The sequence below is a fragment of the Canis lupus genome, chromosome 37, assembly GCF_003254725.2.
Source record: "Canis lupus dingo isolate Sandy chromosome 37, ASM325472v2, whole genome shotgun sequence".
Lineage (NCBI taxonomy): Eukaryota > Metazoa > Chordata > Mammalia > Carnivora > Canidae > Canis > Canis lupus.
Genome location: NC_064279.1, coordinates 28,343,712 through 28,361,087, shown reverse-complemented (window position 1 = coordinate 28,361,087; position 17,376 = coordinate 28,343,712). Strand labels below are relative to the sequence as shown.

The following is a 17,376-nucleotide window of genomic DNA, read 5'->3' as shown; positions in this document are numbered from 1 at the left end:
ATGTAGCCATGGCCTCATACCATGAGGTGTGCTAAAATGCACAAAACCTGGACTTTCTCCAAAAAACATGTTCCCTTAAGGCAAGATGGGATACAGACCTTGACTAGAAGCATGTAGCAGTATCCATAGTGGAGAAGCATTTACCAGTATCAGATCCAATCAGGGAGGCAAAGACTTAAACAATGGATTGGATATGAATTTTTGGACTGGACTAGCCAAAGTCCATACCTCATCTTGCAACAAGGGTCAATAAACTTTCAAAGGAGTTGGAACTATTAAAATGTGGAATGATTTTTATTGACCCTTGTGAAGGCAATAAAAATGCCAAATCTTAATTTTGGTCTGTTGGCTTGGCCATATACAATTTGAGATAAATATTTCAAGCCTTCCAATAACTATTGGTGGAATGCTTGCCTTTGGGCACCTCTGTGATTGAAATATTGTGTGATGTCTGAAATGACCAACTTGTTCACACTTAGAGTAAGCACCAGGAGCCGTGTTTAGTTATTTGAGACACAGCTCATTGCTTGGCTCTCCCTGAGATTACTAAGATAGCAAAATATAATCATGGGAAATATTCTATTTTATATAACTTAAAGAAATGTGGTTTGCATGTCAAGCACACTATTAGTGCAATGTCTCAATTTATAGCAATCATATAAGTAATGAGCTACACAGTAACTATAATGTGACCAGTTGACTATCTTTCAATCCCTGGAAGTCATTTTGATAGTGTGAGTTAACCAAAAAATGTTAAGAGGGATTCAATTTTTTAGTTGCATAAATTACAAAAGGGCAAGAGAACATTCACTTTGCTCGTAAGAAAAAGGAAGATAAATACTTTCGAAAACTAATAACTCAAGGCAAATTTACTAACTATTCTTATTAAAAAGTCACTGGCATATTGTGTGACTGTTTTCATTTATCATCATTTTGTATATATTTAATAGCTAGAAAAAAATTGTGAAAAGATAAATCCAAGGGATAGAAATCAAATCGCTAAATGCTAACTTTGGTTTTGTCTCTCAAATGCCCTGGCTTGAACGAAAGTAGGCGTCAATCTAGACCTTAGTTTCCCACTCACAGGAAAAAGACAATATGTATTTAGAATATGCTTTTCAGTCAGTGACAGGAAAATCATTGAAGTTACACACACAAAGAAGATAGTACTTGTAGTATTGGTACGATTAAATATTTTTTCTTATGTAAATTAAGAACATTTGATTTCTAAAATGTATCTTATGAAATTGAATTGACTTTTCACAGTTCTAGAGCCAAGATCTACCTAAGGTTCTTTCCATTTTTTTTTCACTACTTCATATTTCCATTATTATGAGGGACACCTACCATCTTCCAGGTCCTGTTCTTGGCAGTGGAAGTTGAAGATGAATGAGCAAGACAACATCCCTGCTTGGTAGAATGGATGTCCTAAATGGAGATACAGGGAACAAGTGAACTCTTGAGTCAATTCCTAGCAGTCCTAAGTGCTGTGAAGGCAATCAGAGAGAGGAATAAAAGAGTGTCTTCACATCTTTGAATAGAGAGTGGTCAGAGAAGATATCTCTGCAGAAGAGAGATGGGAAATAAGCTATAAGAAGAAGCCAATCATGAAAATCAGCTGAAGAGCATTTCAAGTAGAGAGAAGGAGTCAATGCTAGATCTATGAGCCCTGAAGTAGCCTGGTAGACATTAGAAAGTAGGCCACTATGGGCAGAGCCCAACAGGTAGGGAGAATTGAGGCAGGTAGGAAATTGGAGGGCTGCAGGATGGCTTTCTGAGCACAACAGAAGACAACTGAATGCTATTTAAGCAACAGTGATTAAAGATCAAATGGGTCCATAAAATAATTGTCTGATGGATAATTTTCCATGCATTTCAGAAAAAAAAATACGAAGAGATGTTTTCCCCATCATTTAGTAATATCAAGTTGCTGGAATAGCATTTGTGAACTAATTAATCTTTAAAACATTATTCAAATAGTCTCAATATATTCCAGAAAATTTCCATCCCTTAAGAATCTCTCTACATTCCAGAAAATCATGCTTGCACTTGTTAAAATGTGCTTTATGATCTCAAAATGCTGGGTTAAAGCGTTTCCTTAAATGAGCTGCCATAAATTAAACTATCTGAATACTGCAGATTACTCCATAATTTGTTTTCTGCCAAATAGATAATGCATTCAGCACATCATATTTATTAGGGCCGCTAAACTTCTACCCTTTGCTCTCTAATTAGGCTTTTCTTGTTACTGTGTGTTTCAGAAAATATGATTGTTCCATTCCTTGAACCTAATGAGGCCCAGCTGGGGCAGGATTAGAGTTGCATCAAGCAGGGGTGGGCTTACCCTTTGTTCAGTGGTGCTCATTCAGATTATTCAGCATTGGGGTCTGCAGCTGAATGGGAGGGTCCTGCCAAGATGGGCATGGCTACCTTTGTGTCACATGCTTGCCACGCACTTAATTCTGCCCTATTTGTCATGGTGGCAGAAGGATGTCTCAGTCAGCAACATCTGGATGCTACTTGAGAAATGCCTCGTTGGTCGGTTATTCATCACAAGATACATTCAGGGTTGGTTGAGTGGAGACCAGCTTGATTATTGGCAAGGCTTTCTGTCTTTAAAGACACAATTGGATTTTTACTTTGTCTATGCCTGAAGCCACTTCTAATATAAAACATGAAACTGCCAGGAACATAATTGCTGGGCCCTTACTTACAGTTTTTTCTTTTATTCATCTCATAAAAGGTCATCAAATGTGCTTCATTGGGTTTGGATTGGGAAGAACACATGGGGAGATTCTCGAAACCAGTTATGTTCAATTTCTTGACCCAGGAGGCAGTTATATTGTGTTCACTTTATATTTACTCATCATGCCATGCACCTGTGTTTCGTATACTTTCAGGTATTTATGTTTATTGCACACTTTTTAAAAATGTGATTCATTTGTATGTGTGCATGGGTATATAAATGTATTAATATATTTTTATGTATTTATAAATGTATTAAGACATAGAGCATATAACAGAGATTTCATCTTTTTCCCAGACTCAGATCAAGGCTTATCTCTTTTAAATCTGCCAGTCACTTTATCTCCCAGCGATCCCATCATCTCAGACAGTTGGAATTGGACCATGTGCTTTACTTTCCTCCATTAATTCTGTTCATTTCTGTTCTGTTTGTTATTATTTTATGTGGGTTCTTTTCTTCTTCCAACTTAAGGTTGCAAACTTCTTTTTTTTTTAAAGATTTTATTTATTTATTTATTCATGAGAGACAGAGATTGAGAGAGAGGCAGAGACACAGGCAGAGACAGAAGCAGGCTCCATGCAGGGAGCCCGACGTGGGACTTGATCCCAGGTCTCCAGGATCAGGCACTGGGCTGAAGGCGGTGCTAAACCGCTGAGCTACTGGGGCTGCCCAAGGTTGCAAACTTCTTAAGGCTCAGGTCCTCTCTCCTGCTTTTTATCTTTGCTGAACACATTCTAGATATTCAAGAAATACTTATTGATTAAAACTCTCAGGTTTGAAATGGTTCTGTTGTCTGAGTAATAGGAAAGCTAACAAATAAGCTCAGAGATATTTGTTCTGGATTTGTTGCTAAGGAAAAAAGAGCAATATTGAGTAGCAGTCAATAATGTGGCTCTAGAGCCAGACAGGCTTGGATTCAAAATCTCCTTCTGACACTTAATAATTATACAGTTGATAATTATACATCCTTGGGAGAGTGAAAGTTGAGATTCTTATCTTAAAATGGAAAAAAAACCTCTGCTTAGTTGATACTTTTGTAAGGATGAAGCAAAAGTGATGCATCTGAAGCAGGTAGGAAGCCACCTTGCACATTGTAAGCATTCTATTATTACAAGTACTACCACTACTGCTACTACAACCAGAATAACTTTAGCAAAAACCTGTTATCCACTACTTCTCTCAACTACATAAACTTTGACTCTAAAATTTGGAAGATCTCCATTCTGCTTAAAGTTCTAGTATGTCTAGTTTGGGAATATACTAGAAAAAGAAATAAAGTCAAATGCATAGCCATATATTTACCCACTCGAATGGCATTTTTTTAAATTGAGGGACACCATTAAAATACAGTGTATTCATAGATGACTGCTTAGCATATGGAATTCTGTGGCATGTGCTCTGAATGGACCTCGTCCAAGAGGACTTAGTTACCAAATCCACCAGAAGGATCTCATTATATTACTGTTTCACCTATAACAAAATCTGTGTCACTGATTCCAAGGGCAGCAAAACATCACGGATCCAGGGCAATGATTTGTGTTGGCATCTCTTTGCTCTTCGTGTGCCATATGAGATTAATTATACCCATCTATTTGCATTATGTATCCTGTTTTACATCGATACATTATAAGACAGAGCACTTTCAGTAATAAAAGCTACCACTTACTGAATCAGGGATGAAGCTGGGGTAACACAGCCAAGCCCTAGGAATTTTACTCTAGGAAAGTAAAATCCAGCGGTCTGCAGCATCTGCCAGCCTCCACCACGTGAATCCTCCACCCTTCCAACATTGCAGCAAGGAAACTGGGATTTCTCATCTCCACTCTTGATCCTTTTCCAGATGCTAAACTCTGACCATTCAGCAATTTTCTGCTTCTTACCGCTTCTGTGTGCCATTGGCCAACTTCTCAATGCCCTGTGTCTTTTGTTATCCAGCCTCGTCTCTGGACATACAGATACATATATTGTATGTATGTATATTATTTCTCCCCAACCTAGGTCCTTACCTTCTCTAATTAGCCTTATACTTGGGACCTACTGTGTCCGGTGCAAGCCAGTTGGGTCTGAGTTGAATTTCCTGCTGGGATCCTGCTCTGAGTATTTCTGGAAGACCCGAGGGGAAACTTGGTCCTTGCTAAAGTTTACTTATATGAAGAATTCATCCTAAGGAATGAGAAAGTCAGTCCCTAGACCTCAGTTATCAAAAGGAAGGAATAACCCTAAATTAAAGCACATTATTATTCATCCATTCATTCAGAGGCTAGAGTGACCTTGGGTCATATACCTCATCTAATAGCCTTGAAAGCATCTGTTTAGGTGTTAAGTGACCATCTAATTTCTGCGTAAGCATCTTCAATGCTAAACAAGTGAAATACTGAAGTATGTATCACGTGGTTCCACTCCCATCGTTTTACTAGTAGTTGAGGAAGCATGTGGTGGAGAGAAAGGTGGACCTAATGGCTGTTCCTAAGGAGAGGTAGGACTTCTCAAGAAGGTCGCCGTGTCCCAGGATCTAGCCTGCTTTGAAAGTCGTTTGACTGTCATCAGGTCTGCAGGGCTCTCTTGACAGTAAAGTTCCAATGAAGTCGTTTACATGAAGCTGACCGCAGCCCTCCTGAACCTCAGGCAGAAATGGGAACAATAATTTGTCAATCTGCAATGACACACTTAAAAGGTACAAGAAACAAGACACCTATGCACATCACTTTCTCTCTGTTGTCACTTTTATGCAAAGGCAAATCACGATCAGAAATTACTTTATTAATTAACTACAAGAAACCACCACTAGAAATCAGAAGTGCCTCAAAGTTCACATGATCAGTGTATACTTTTCTCTGCAGGCGTACCTCCGTGGGAAGCCAAACTGTAATCAGAAGTTTGGCGTGGATTCAGAACAGGGGATGGGGGATGAACTGAAAGTCTGATAGTGGAAGCTAAGGTTTATTAGCAGAGATAAGGGAGCTGGCTGTTCAGGGCAATTAGCACCTTGCTGGGGGAGTCCTGCATCTGCCACCACATCGGTGATGGCTTTGCTGACACCCAAAGTCTCGAGGCTGAGACTTCTCCCCTCATGACTCTTCATTTCTGGGATGTCCTGTGGAACACACCTCTCTTCATTTGTCAGATGGGTTTATATTTTCAATCAGATTACATTTAGTTCCGTAAGTCTCAGTTTTAATGTCTCTTCATCAGGAAACTTCCCTGCCATCAATCTAAATTTAGTCCTGTCATATCAACTGGCACATTTTGTTTGAGAGTAAGTTTCCCAATTTGTAATAGTACATTTCCTTCCATTTTTATTTGTCTGCTATTTCCCATTTCTTAGCATATCTGTGATAGGATCCATTGTGTGTTGATCTTCAGGTGTATAACTATCAGAAGGTAGTGTTCCCTAATTCCCAAGTTCATATCGGTCAGGTTTATAACATCAATGTACTCTCTAAGAACAATGCTTGTGTTCACTATTGTTGCTTTTTTTTTCTTTTATTTTCTTTTTAACACTCCTTAAAATCTGTTTATCCCCATTCCTTGCTGGAGCACTTTGGCTGGCATCCATGGATCTATGCTGTGATGGTTTTCTTCATAACGTTCCGTTCATTCTTTCTTTCTCCCAGCTACTTTCAAAGGTGGATATTCCTGATGGTTTTAGCATTGCTATTCTCCTATCTTGAAGAAACAGATTGTATATAGTGATTTGTGTTATTCCCATTAATTCACTGAATTTATCATTTTTGACTATATACTACTATATACTAGCCTATAGCTTTGTGTGTTGTAGAGTTTATACATACTACAGTATGGTATATATAAACTACATATACTAGTACGTAGATTTGACTATACACTACTATGTGCCAAACACTGAATGACAGACTGCCTTCTAAAGAGCCATATGAGGGGCACCTGGGTGGCTCAGTGGTTGAGCATCTGCCTTTGGCTCAGGCCGTGACCCTGGGGTCCTGGGATTGAGTCCCACATCGGGGTCCCCGCAGGGATCCTGCTTCTCCCTCTGCCTGTGTCCCTGCCTCTCTCTCTGTGTCTGTCATGAAAAATAAATAAAATCTAAAACACTAAAAAAAATAATAAAGAACCATATACATGTGTCTGCCACCAAGTTGCTCATAATCCTATTGGTAGTAATAATCACTCTGTTTTAAACTACAGTGTATTCGTAGCAAATATGAGGTATAGTAAGGACAGCGGATGAAAAAACAATTGCTATTGAAAGATAGAGTGAAAAAAAAAAGAAAGATAGGGTGTTCCTCACAGTTCCCAAGAGGAGGGGCCCCACTAGTCCATGGGGGCAGGCATACAAGGAATCAGGAGAAGAGGAAAGCTGTGGATAAGAACCTTCACTGTAGTTTCCTTGAGAGAAAACTGGTGAAATATGGTAAGCAGGGTACTTTGAAAAGATTCAGCGTGTTCTGGAATATAGAGCCTATCTTAATGTTTAGTCTGTGCCCTGAGGTGATTAGAGCTGGTGGATAGTTGCTCAGAGCATGAGAGCCAAGGAAGACAATGGTTGGGATATGGATTCTAGATTGGTTAGTTTTTTTAATGTATATATAAAATATTATATATTTTAATATATATATATATTTATTGGAGTTCGATTTGCCAACATATAGTATAACACCCAGTGCTCATCCTGTCAAGTGTCCCCCTCAGTGCCCATCACCCAGTCACCCTATCCCCCCACCCACCTCCCCTTCCACTACCCCTTGTTCATTTCCCAGAGTTAGGAGTCTCTCATGTTTTGTCACCTTCTCTGATTTTTCCCACTCATTTTCTGTCCTTTCCCCTATAATCCTTTTCACTATTTTTTATATTCCCCATATGAGCGAAGTAAGTCAATCAGAGAAGGACAATCATTATATCAGTTGGTTACTTTGTATTTGAAAAGTGTGCTCACAGGTGAGTTGTTTATATCTTTAGGAGTCTGTTAACTCTAGAAGGGATAGACTCTCCGGGTTAGTTAGCAGGGCACCAGAGGTCAAAGCATCAGAGTACAGAAAATAAAAAGCTTGGGTAATACTCTGTAAAAGTTAGGACAGGCTAAGTTATGCTGTAGTAACACATAGATACCAAACCTCTTTATTTCCAACTTTCATAAAGCCTGCTATGGGTCTAGTTATCTCTTATGACAGCTTGCCCTCTCATTGTGGCTAGATGATCAATACTGCTTCCCATCACAAACCCTCTGCTGTCATAACTTAAGGCCTCCATGCTCATGGCAGAAAAGAGAGATTCCAGAGCACTATTAAGCCTTTCTCTACTCTCTCAGCCCCCCAAAGGACGCCATTACACTTCTGCTCACACTCCATTCACTAGAACTACTCCTATGGCTCTGCCAGTGTGTACATGGGGGTCATGGCGGGATGCTATTGCAGAGGTGGCTAGTGGGAAGTTCAAAACTAGGGGTTGAATGGAGGCTGGACTAAGTCTACAAATATCAGCGACACCATCAAGCACCTATGAGTCAAGACTACCCCAGAACAAGCCAGGGGCTACAACACTGGGACATTGATAACAGAGACTGTTGTCTGAAGGCCAGGATAGGTGAAATGCACCCCACCTGGAGGTCAGGGGGAGCCAGAGAAAACTGTAAGACTGCACTAGAATGAGAGAACCCTCTGGATCTTCTTCTGTGGCCAAGGTGCCAGGTAAGGGGAAAAAAGGGTGGGGGGGGAATTGGCGCAAGGGGAAAGCAATGGACAAAACAGAATTTCCCCTGAAAAGTTAGCCCAAAAGAGACCATTTTTCAAATGAAAAATTAACCTACCCTGAAAGGCTTGTTATTTTTCTTCCACTCCCAAGCAGAAATATGGGCTCTGAAACTAAGCTGGGTTCATTGATGAAAATGAAAAAAAGTTATATTTAGCACTCCCCAATTTGTGACCGTTATATTAAAAAACCCTTATATGGGTCTAGTCTAATTTTTATTTATTATGAATAAAATTGTCATTTTTGCCCAGAACCAAAATTAGATTGTAGAGGAGGTCACTTATGTCTGTGAATATCATCCTTCCCTTCTACTCATCACAAGCAAGTAAAGAGAAAGGAGGGCTTTAGGTGTGCCCTAAGTGAATGTGGGTCCCAAGTAGAGGCTGTTGGCATGAGGAAGCTGGACTTGAAGAAGACTAACTACATCTGGGGCATCCTTTTTTTAAAAAAAGATTTTATTTCACAACCTGAGCCAAAGGCAGATGCTCAACCACTGAGCACCCCAGTGCCCGGTGCGGGGCATCTTATATATGACTAGTTAAAGGTACATATTTGACCTTCACTGTGTGGTCCTAAGTTAGAAGCTGGGGCAAAAATTAGAGAAAATATTGGTTACTAAATCAAGCCCTAGCTGTTTGGGGGTGATTCTTACACGGATTATTGTTTGGCCTCCTGGAATACACTCTTCAGATAGTAGTTGACTTCTTGGATTGCTTACAGAAGACAGGCTGTCTTCTTGGGCTGCTTGCTGCAGGTTGCCACAGTTTTATTTTCATATATAATTTGGCCATTGTCTGTATACTCATTCTTTCAAGTATATTTGATCGGTTTTTCTGCTCCTCAACACAAAACGGGTAGTTTCTATGTGTACATTTCTAAGTGACAAATGGGGCTTCCAAGCACATTTTCCCCAAAGAGCCAATGACTGATAGCTATCTTTTAATGATCATCAATATGTGCCAGCTGAGCCTGATGGATGTAGCCTCTCATTCTGTCCTCACAATGACCCTACAAGATAGATGCTGTTACTGCTCCCATCTTATAGATGAGAAGACTGAGACACAGAGGAGTTAAGAAACTTGCCCATAGTCCTCTAAATTGGAAATGGAGGAGTAGGGATTTTTGCTAAGTCTTTCGGTTTTAAGCAGTGTATTATTGTCTCTGTACTACTGTTTCCCTAATAGCAGTGAATAGCAGTTCCTTTCTTATAAAGTCAGAGTATGGCTCTAGCCACCCACGCTACTGCAGGGGTGAGAAACAGGGCCAGAATCAGTAGGGACTCTGAAGACAGAAAAATGGATGGCTCCCTCAGGAGTATAAATGTCAAGTACAAGCATGAGGGGGCTTTGGTGGAGGGCACAGACATTCTGCAAAAACAGATCATACCTAAGTTCAGCTCTTCATGGTCAAAGGCAGCTTTTTTTTTTTAAATCCCTGACATATCTGTGTTGTGAATTAGAACATGTGTGTTACCAGTTTTAGATGCCACATATATGTCCGTAACATGCCTGCCTTCCCCATGCCCTTGGCTCACTGAGTTAGCCCTGTACACTGCTACTTACCACCACTTTATACTTTTTTGGTTTAAAATTATTTCTTGGCTTTCCGAGCATGGGAAGGGGCTGCCTGAATGCAAGCCTTTGCACACAGTGGGTGTTCAGTACATTTGGCTGGTGTACTAAGAGAAAAAAAAAAAAAAAAGAAAGAAAAACATTGCCAGAAAGACAACTCCCTGGGGTCTGGGGAACTAAATTATAATTTAAGTCAATAATTTGCCCTTAAAGAGTATTTTTTATACATTTGTAGCATGAGAAATAGAATAATACAAATTCTCTTTAGGTATCATATATAATATTGTTTCCAAATGATTTCTTTTTTTTTTTCCTTACAATGAAAATTCTAACACTGTTGAGATGATATAAATGCATTGGTTACTTTAGAGTAATCTCAAAAATGTCCATCAAATTTTCTCAAGAATTTTATCAATCTCTATTTATCTTAAAGCAGTGCTCGTACTATTAGGGTATGAGTATATAATACGGTTTTGATGTCCCTGTTACATTATGGTCATAACAGTCCTTAATGTTAATGACAGGTGGGTTTATCACTCCAGTATAACTAGGTGAGGCACTGGGGAAGCTTCATTAAGCCTTATAAGGCAATGGTGTCCTCTTTCATAAATGACCACGCCTGTGTACTAAGTAGTGTGATCCTCAAAGATCTCATTGGAATCAAATTCTTAACTCAGTTCTGGAAATATCACTGATTGATTGGGGTATCCTGATATGGGATGATGGAATTGGTGAGATTTTGGGTGTTTCTCTGAGCAACATTTTAATCTATAGATATGTGGTGTGTCTGGACCAGCAGCGAACCACTCCATACTTGAGAAGGTAGTAAGAGTGTCTTTCTCAATGTGCCAATTGGCCTTTGTGACCCATCTTCAGTGGATGATGGAGTCTCACTCGCTTATTTGTTCTTTTTTTACTGACAATTTTCCAAGGACCACCCTAGAGAGAGGTGCTCATTTGCCATTCAAGACACCCCTCCTGAGCCTGGCTAAGGCAGTCATCATGAATGCAAGTACCTGAGCTTATTCCTCATGTTGGATGCTGTGCGGGCTGTTCTGCTCCAGGGCTTCCAAAGCTGGCTCGGGCCACCTGCACATCAGACACTTGATCCTTTCTCATTTTAATCCCTATCCATACAGGTCCAGCTTTTTGAGTTTGTTTCCCAACCCATTCTCAGTTCCTGGCTCTTTATCTAAATTTGGCATTTAGACTTTCTCCAACAGGCTTGGCTGTTCCCCTTGCTTTCATTGTGCTAGAACATATAATAGAAAACCCATCTTTCACTCTGCAACCATAGAAACCAGTCCTAATGCTAGCCATTTAATAGCTGTGTCAACAGGAGCAGCCCCAGAAGTGTGGGAGAGGGGAAGTACATAGAGCCTGTGGGTCAAATTGAAGTATAAAGGTCAAAGATAGTATTAAATTTCTATGGACAGCTCAGTGTGGAAAATTAAAATAAAATTAAAATAAAATAATAATAGTGTGATACTTATTTCCTTTAACTTAATTCCTTTAACTTAGTAGTTGTAGCTCTGAACTTTTAAAACCTGTGACTATGGGATCCCTGGGTGGCTCAGCAGGTTTAGCGCCTGCCTTCGGCCCGGGGCGTGATCCTTGAGTCCCGGGATCGAGCCCCACATTGGGCTCCCTGCATGGAGCCTGCTTCTCCTTCTGCCTGTGTCTCTGCCTCTCGCTCTCCCTCTGTGTCTCTCGTGAATAGATAAAATCTTTAAAAAAAAAACAAACAAACCTGTAACTAGCACTTTAATCAATGTGAGAAAGGGGATGAAGCATTTCTAGACTAATCTGCCACAAGAAGTCTTTTTCAAACCCTCTTGGAATTGACAGATTACAAAATGCCACCTTACCATGGCATCTCTATTCAATGACCAGAAGTTCATGTTGGTGAATGAGGGAAGAATCCATTTCTGATGGTTGACTCAGCACTCTGGTAATATTTTTAATATTTATTAAATTATTAATTTAATATTTATTAAATATTATTAATATTATTTTTAATATTCAGTTTAATACACAGTTAGCAAAATTAGGCTCCATTCCATCACTTACACCTACTGCCTGTTGAAGATGGCTGCGTCATTAGCCTGACAAAGTTGAGCCAAGGGTCTCTGGGCTATGCTGAGCCATGCCAAGCCTTCCCCCTCCCCTCACCGGTGCCCTACTTCTTGAGAATTTAATTTTCAACTTAATAGAGGGACCAAGCATTCAAAAGAATTTTCTCTAGAATGGGTAATATTCGAGATTACACTGACTGTCTTAGGCCTGAGAGAACTGTTCATTTAAAGGGTGAGGATCTCAAAAGGACTAAATAAAGTAAAGAAGAATACAGAAATGCTTTATAAGGTGTAGATTTTACAGGCAGAAAGAATGAATGCACAAGTTGATTGGGCATCACCATTATGTAAATCCTGCTGGGGCTCCAAGGTTCTGCTCAACTCTTCTATGAAGACGCTTACTATGGGTCCCAGCACCCAGCACCGTGGGTCCAGCACCTCTCTCACTCTGCGGCCCTACAGAACCATGACTGGATATTTCACATGCGTAACCCAGCACGTGGCATGGGAATTTTCTCTCAAACCCTTATCAGCAGGTGCCGTGTGTCCCCACAAAATAGGCACCTGATGTTCCTTGATTAAGGATCACGAAGAGATACATTTGTTGGGACAGGGAATTCCTAGACAGTCACATCTGATGCATTCACGTTTGTCCAGTCCACCTTACCTCTGGCTTTAGACATGCTGACAACAACATCCTAGGGTAGTTGTGAGCGTCACATTTGCAGACAATGTCTGTGGAAACGTATTGTGAACCATAAACAACACCCTGACTGCGAGTAATTAATGTGGCAGGGTAATGACGACAATCCCAAGTGGAATATGTGTGTAAGTCAAATTTAGATGATTCAGCAACATCAGTGAGGTTGAGCAGAATGTCTTTTCTCCAGACAAGAGGCAGCAAGGTGGATTTTCTGGGATTCAGAAAATCTAAGTTCGGCTTCTTGATTTGCCATTGGTTTTGTGTCTAGTCTGAGCTTGATGTTTCTTCTCCTGTGAAATTAGGTAGCTGGGCAGATTGATTTCTAAATTCTCCTCTGATTCTATAAGCAAAGTGTTGTAAGATTTAGCATCCGATCATTTCATTTGCATAAAGGGTGGCTGGACAAACAGAACATCTTATAGGGAATCCACTATTGTTTCTTTTCCCCCAGTTCATCGTTAATTAAAGATCATTGATCATTAATATGATCATTCTGATTCCAGTCTTGTTCTAGAAGGTTTATATAAGTAAACAAAATAAAAGCATTGGAGATAAAAAAAGATGCCAATTTCTCAAATTTAAGTACAATCCTTGATTCTGAAATTCTTGTGATACTGGATTCTATCTATTAACATAGATTATTCCAAAATTATTATGTTTTTGTTTTTGTTTTTGTTTTATCAGAGCCCTTGCTGGGAATATGGCTCTGGGGAAGAAAGATACTTGGCAATGGAACAGGAATTAACATTTCAGTGCAAGGAATCTTGATTAAATCTGAGCAGATATTGCATGAGTAAACTATGCAAAATCTTCTTGGTATAGGAGCTTAGGGGAACAATAACATTTCAGGCTGGGATGCTCAGAGAAAGCCATATGAGAGAGTTCGATATAAGTTAGGATGTATTAAAGAATGTAAAATGTACATTGAGTAGCAGATGCCAAGAATAATAGGACAAAGGTGAAAACATACAAAGGCTGTTTTCCCGACAGCTAGTAAAGCAGCCAGAGTGCAGAAGGTCAGATACGGTGGTATTTGGAAGATAAGGCTTGAAACACAGGTTAGCCCTAACTGGGGATGACATTGAATGACACTGAATGGATGAACTTCAAAGAATTTTATCCTTTAGGCAAGAAGGAGTACATTCCAAACTTTTTAAAAACACAACAATGATTGTTTTTGTTTTATTTAAAAATATTTCCATCATTCATCAGGATGAGTTTAAAGAGGAGGCAATGACAACAGCAGAAAAATTAACATATTATTCCCAAAGTCCAGGTCTGCCTTGACAAACCCCTGAATTTCATGAATGGCAGTAGGAATGGGGGGGGGGGAAGGAAGAGAAGCAAAATATTGGGAAGAGAGACTTGTAGGCAGCAGCAACAAGTGAAGGCAACAAGGCAAATGCCTGTGAGGTTTGAGATCTGGGACACTGAGCAAATTAGTGGTATTTTTTATAAAGAAGAGAAAGTACAGAAGATCAAACACATTTTGAGGAGCCTAATAGGGTCTTCAGTATTTAAGATAATGAACTTGAGTAGTGGAAATAGAGTGCAGGTGGGGGTAAGTGCCAGGAGGGGGTCTTCTCTCACTGAGAGTAGGTATCCCAGTACGGGCATTCTGGGGGGTGGGGGGAGTAGGGGTGTAGTCAAACCTGCTTTGCATTTGGGAATGTGTGAACCTGGCCCTGAGGCAAAAGGGCTTGGATTTTGGGGTCAGACCCTCCAGGCTTTCTCTCTCAGCCCCACCACTTGCAGGCTACTTGACCTCAAGCAAATTACTTAACCACCTGAACCAAATTACTTAACCCGTCCAGTAAAAATAGCCAGTATTAGTGCACCACTATGAGGATTGAGTAAGTAAATCTCTGTAAAGTGTTTGGGACACTAAGCATTTTTTGGAAAGATTTTATTTATTTATTCACGAGAGACACAGAGAGAGAGAGGCAGAGACACAGGCAGAAGGAGAAGCAGACTTCCTGCGAGGAGTCCAATGGGGGACTCAGTCCCAGGACCCCGGGGTTATACCCTGAGCCCAAGGCAGAGGCTCAACCGCTGAGCCACCCAGGTACCCCTAAACATTTTTAAATTAACTAAACATTTTTAAATTAACTTTTCTAAGACTTGATTTTCTCCAGTGTATAATTAGATTACAGTAGTATTTATTTATAGATCTACTGTGAGAGTTAAATATGAAAAAAGTACACAAAACTCCCAACAAAATGAGGAGTTGGTAGCAAGAGCTCACGTTTGAATGACCACTTAAGTCAATTATCCAATGATCGTCTACCAGGTGCCCACCACATGGCAGGCACTTTCCTAGAAGCTGGAGGTGACCTTGAGGGAAAGAGTGCAGGTGAGCCCAGCAATGTGATGTCATGTGAAAAAAGGAAGCAGGTCCAGGCCTTTAAGAAGGAGGTGCACATGGGCTTAGGGTGGTAAGGAAAAACGTCCCTGGAGAGGGGACATTTGGGCAGAATTTTAGCTGAATGCAGTGAGGGGAAGGCCAAGCAGTAACCTGCACGAGGGTGAGCCCAGACCCGACCTGGACGCGGAGGAGGAAGTTTGCAGACACAGCCAACCTCGAGCATGTGGCATGTGCTGCCTTGGCTTTGTGGGCAGGTGCCTGTAGCCTGGAGGACCCTTGGGTGGGGAAGGAGGGGAGGGAGGGGAGGTCGGCTGAGGGCGGATCCCCAGAGCAGTGCAGGCCAGCAGAAGTAAAATGCCAGCTGTGTATGTAGTGCCCTTAAGGTTTCCAGTAGCTGCAATTTGGGAAATAATGAGAAACAGGTGAAATTAACCCAGTGTGGTCAACACATTATGTCAACACACAATCACTCTAAAAAATAGTAACCAGAAATGTATAATCTTTTGTCTTTCTTTCTTTCTTTCTTTCTTCCTTTTTTTTTTTTTTTTTTTTGTACCAAACCTTTCAGACCTGGTAGGCCTTTTCCACTTAACATCTCAGAAGCAACTGAGGGGATTGAGGCAAATAGGAAGTTGTTGGAGGGTTAGAGAGTTGGGGGAAAACGTGTGTGTGTGTGGCCCAGGGGGAGGGATGGAGAAATGACTTGATTTTGTCTTTAAATTTGTCACTCAATAGATGACTACCAAGTATTAATCTTACTTCTCACACTCGGCTAAACAAAAACTATCTCCTAGGCTTACTTCTTTAAAATCGTGTTAAACCCAGTTGCAAACTCTTTTTTGCTAGGGGAATGAGAAATTTATTCCCCAACATTTTTCTAATTCCACTTCCTTTTTTTCTTTTTCTTCTTTCCACATTTTTAACTCATGAATTCAGTGTTTCTTTGGTTGTTGGAATAGGGCAGGTCGTGCAGTGCCAAAGCATCGGAGTCCATTTCAAGTACCAGCCTAGTCTGGTTGTTACTGAGATACCCATCTCCAGGGCCCAGGCATTCCCAGGAATCTGTGGCTTCCATGCCTTAGAGGGCACAGTACATGGCAGAGAAGGAGCCTGGTGTCTGGTGCCCTGCCTGCCTACTGCCCTTGTAGGGTCCTGTCACACTTCACAAGTAGTTCTTAATTTTATGAGAGACACTGATTTTCCTCCCCTTTATAGGCCTGGACACAAGTGTTACCCATTTCTCTTTCCTTCTCCCCTCCCCAAAGAATACCTAGAATGATCCTTTCAATCACTCAGATTTCAAAAGAGACAAAAAGAAGGGTTGTCTTCTGCAGCTCTTGCTCCCACACCGCCACCCCGACCCCCACCTCTTGAATCTCTGAAGCAAAGAATTTGAATGGGCTTGACTACCTGCTCAGAACAAACGAATGAGAAATACAGGGAACAAATGCAAATTAGCACCTCCATGAATTACCTGCCACAGTAGCTCTTATTATGGTGCAGAAGACCTTTAATTGGTGACTGAATATTTCTAAAATCTCTGAACTGGATAGATTCACATCAACCAGAAGTGTGATGTACGTGTGGCTCTGCAAAAGCATAAAAAGCAAAGAAGTGATTGCTAGATGATTTATTCATTTCTGACTTTCTTCACATTTCAGCCTTGCTCCTCAAAGTGAGATCCTTGAACCAGCAACTTTGGCAGTCTCTCAGAGGGAGAAATGCAGCATCCCAGGTACCTCCACAGTTCTAGGAATCAGAAGCCAAGTTGTAACAAGATCCCCAGGTGAGCAATGTGCACACTCAAGTGTGAGAAGCCCTGATCTAAGACACAGGGACTCTAATTTGGAGCTTAGATTTGTTGTCAGCCAGTGGCTCTTCCTGATAAATTAAGCCATCAAAAGTAATAACCAGGTGCCTATAATGTGTAAGGTGCTGAGCTTGGGGACTGCAGGGATGCATAACAGTGAAAGACAGTCTTTGCCTTCGAGGAGCTCATGGTCTCATTGGCAAGATAAGATGCAAACACGTGAAAAGTGAGTACGTATCTAGCAGAGCACAGACGATAGAACGTCAACAGGAGTTTATAATCGCTAGGTGTTTAGGGGATAGAGAGGATTCCAGCCAAGTTTGAAATGTGGGAAGGATTCATTGTTCCAAATTATAGAACTTTATTCTCTTTGCATTTAAGG

General features: G+C 40.7%; 1 long non-coding RNA gene across 1 annotated transcript in view; it reads left to right on the top strand.

Moving 5' to 3' along the window:
• Positions 1–17,376, top strand: part of LOC112656734 (uncharacterized) — a 31,388-nt gene that overhangs the window by 13,412 nt on the left and 600 nt on the right. The window contains exon 3 of the long non-coding RNA XR_003134625.2: positions 16,846–16,970. This is a non-coding gene — a long non-coding RNA (uncharacterized LOC112656734). The remainder of the gene's footprint in view (positions 1–16,845; positions 16,971–17,376) is intronic.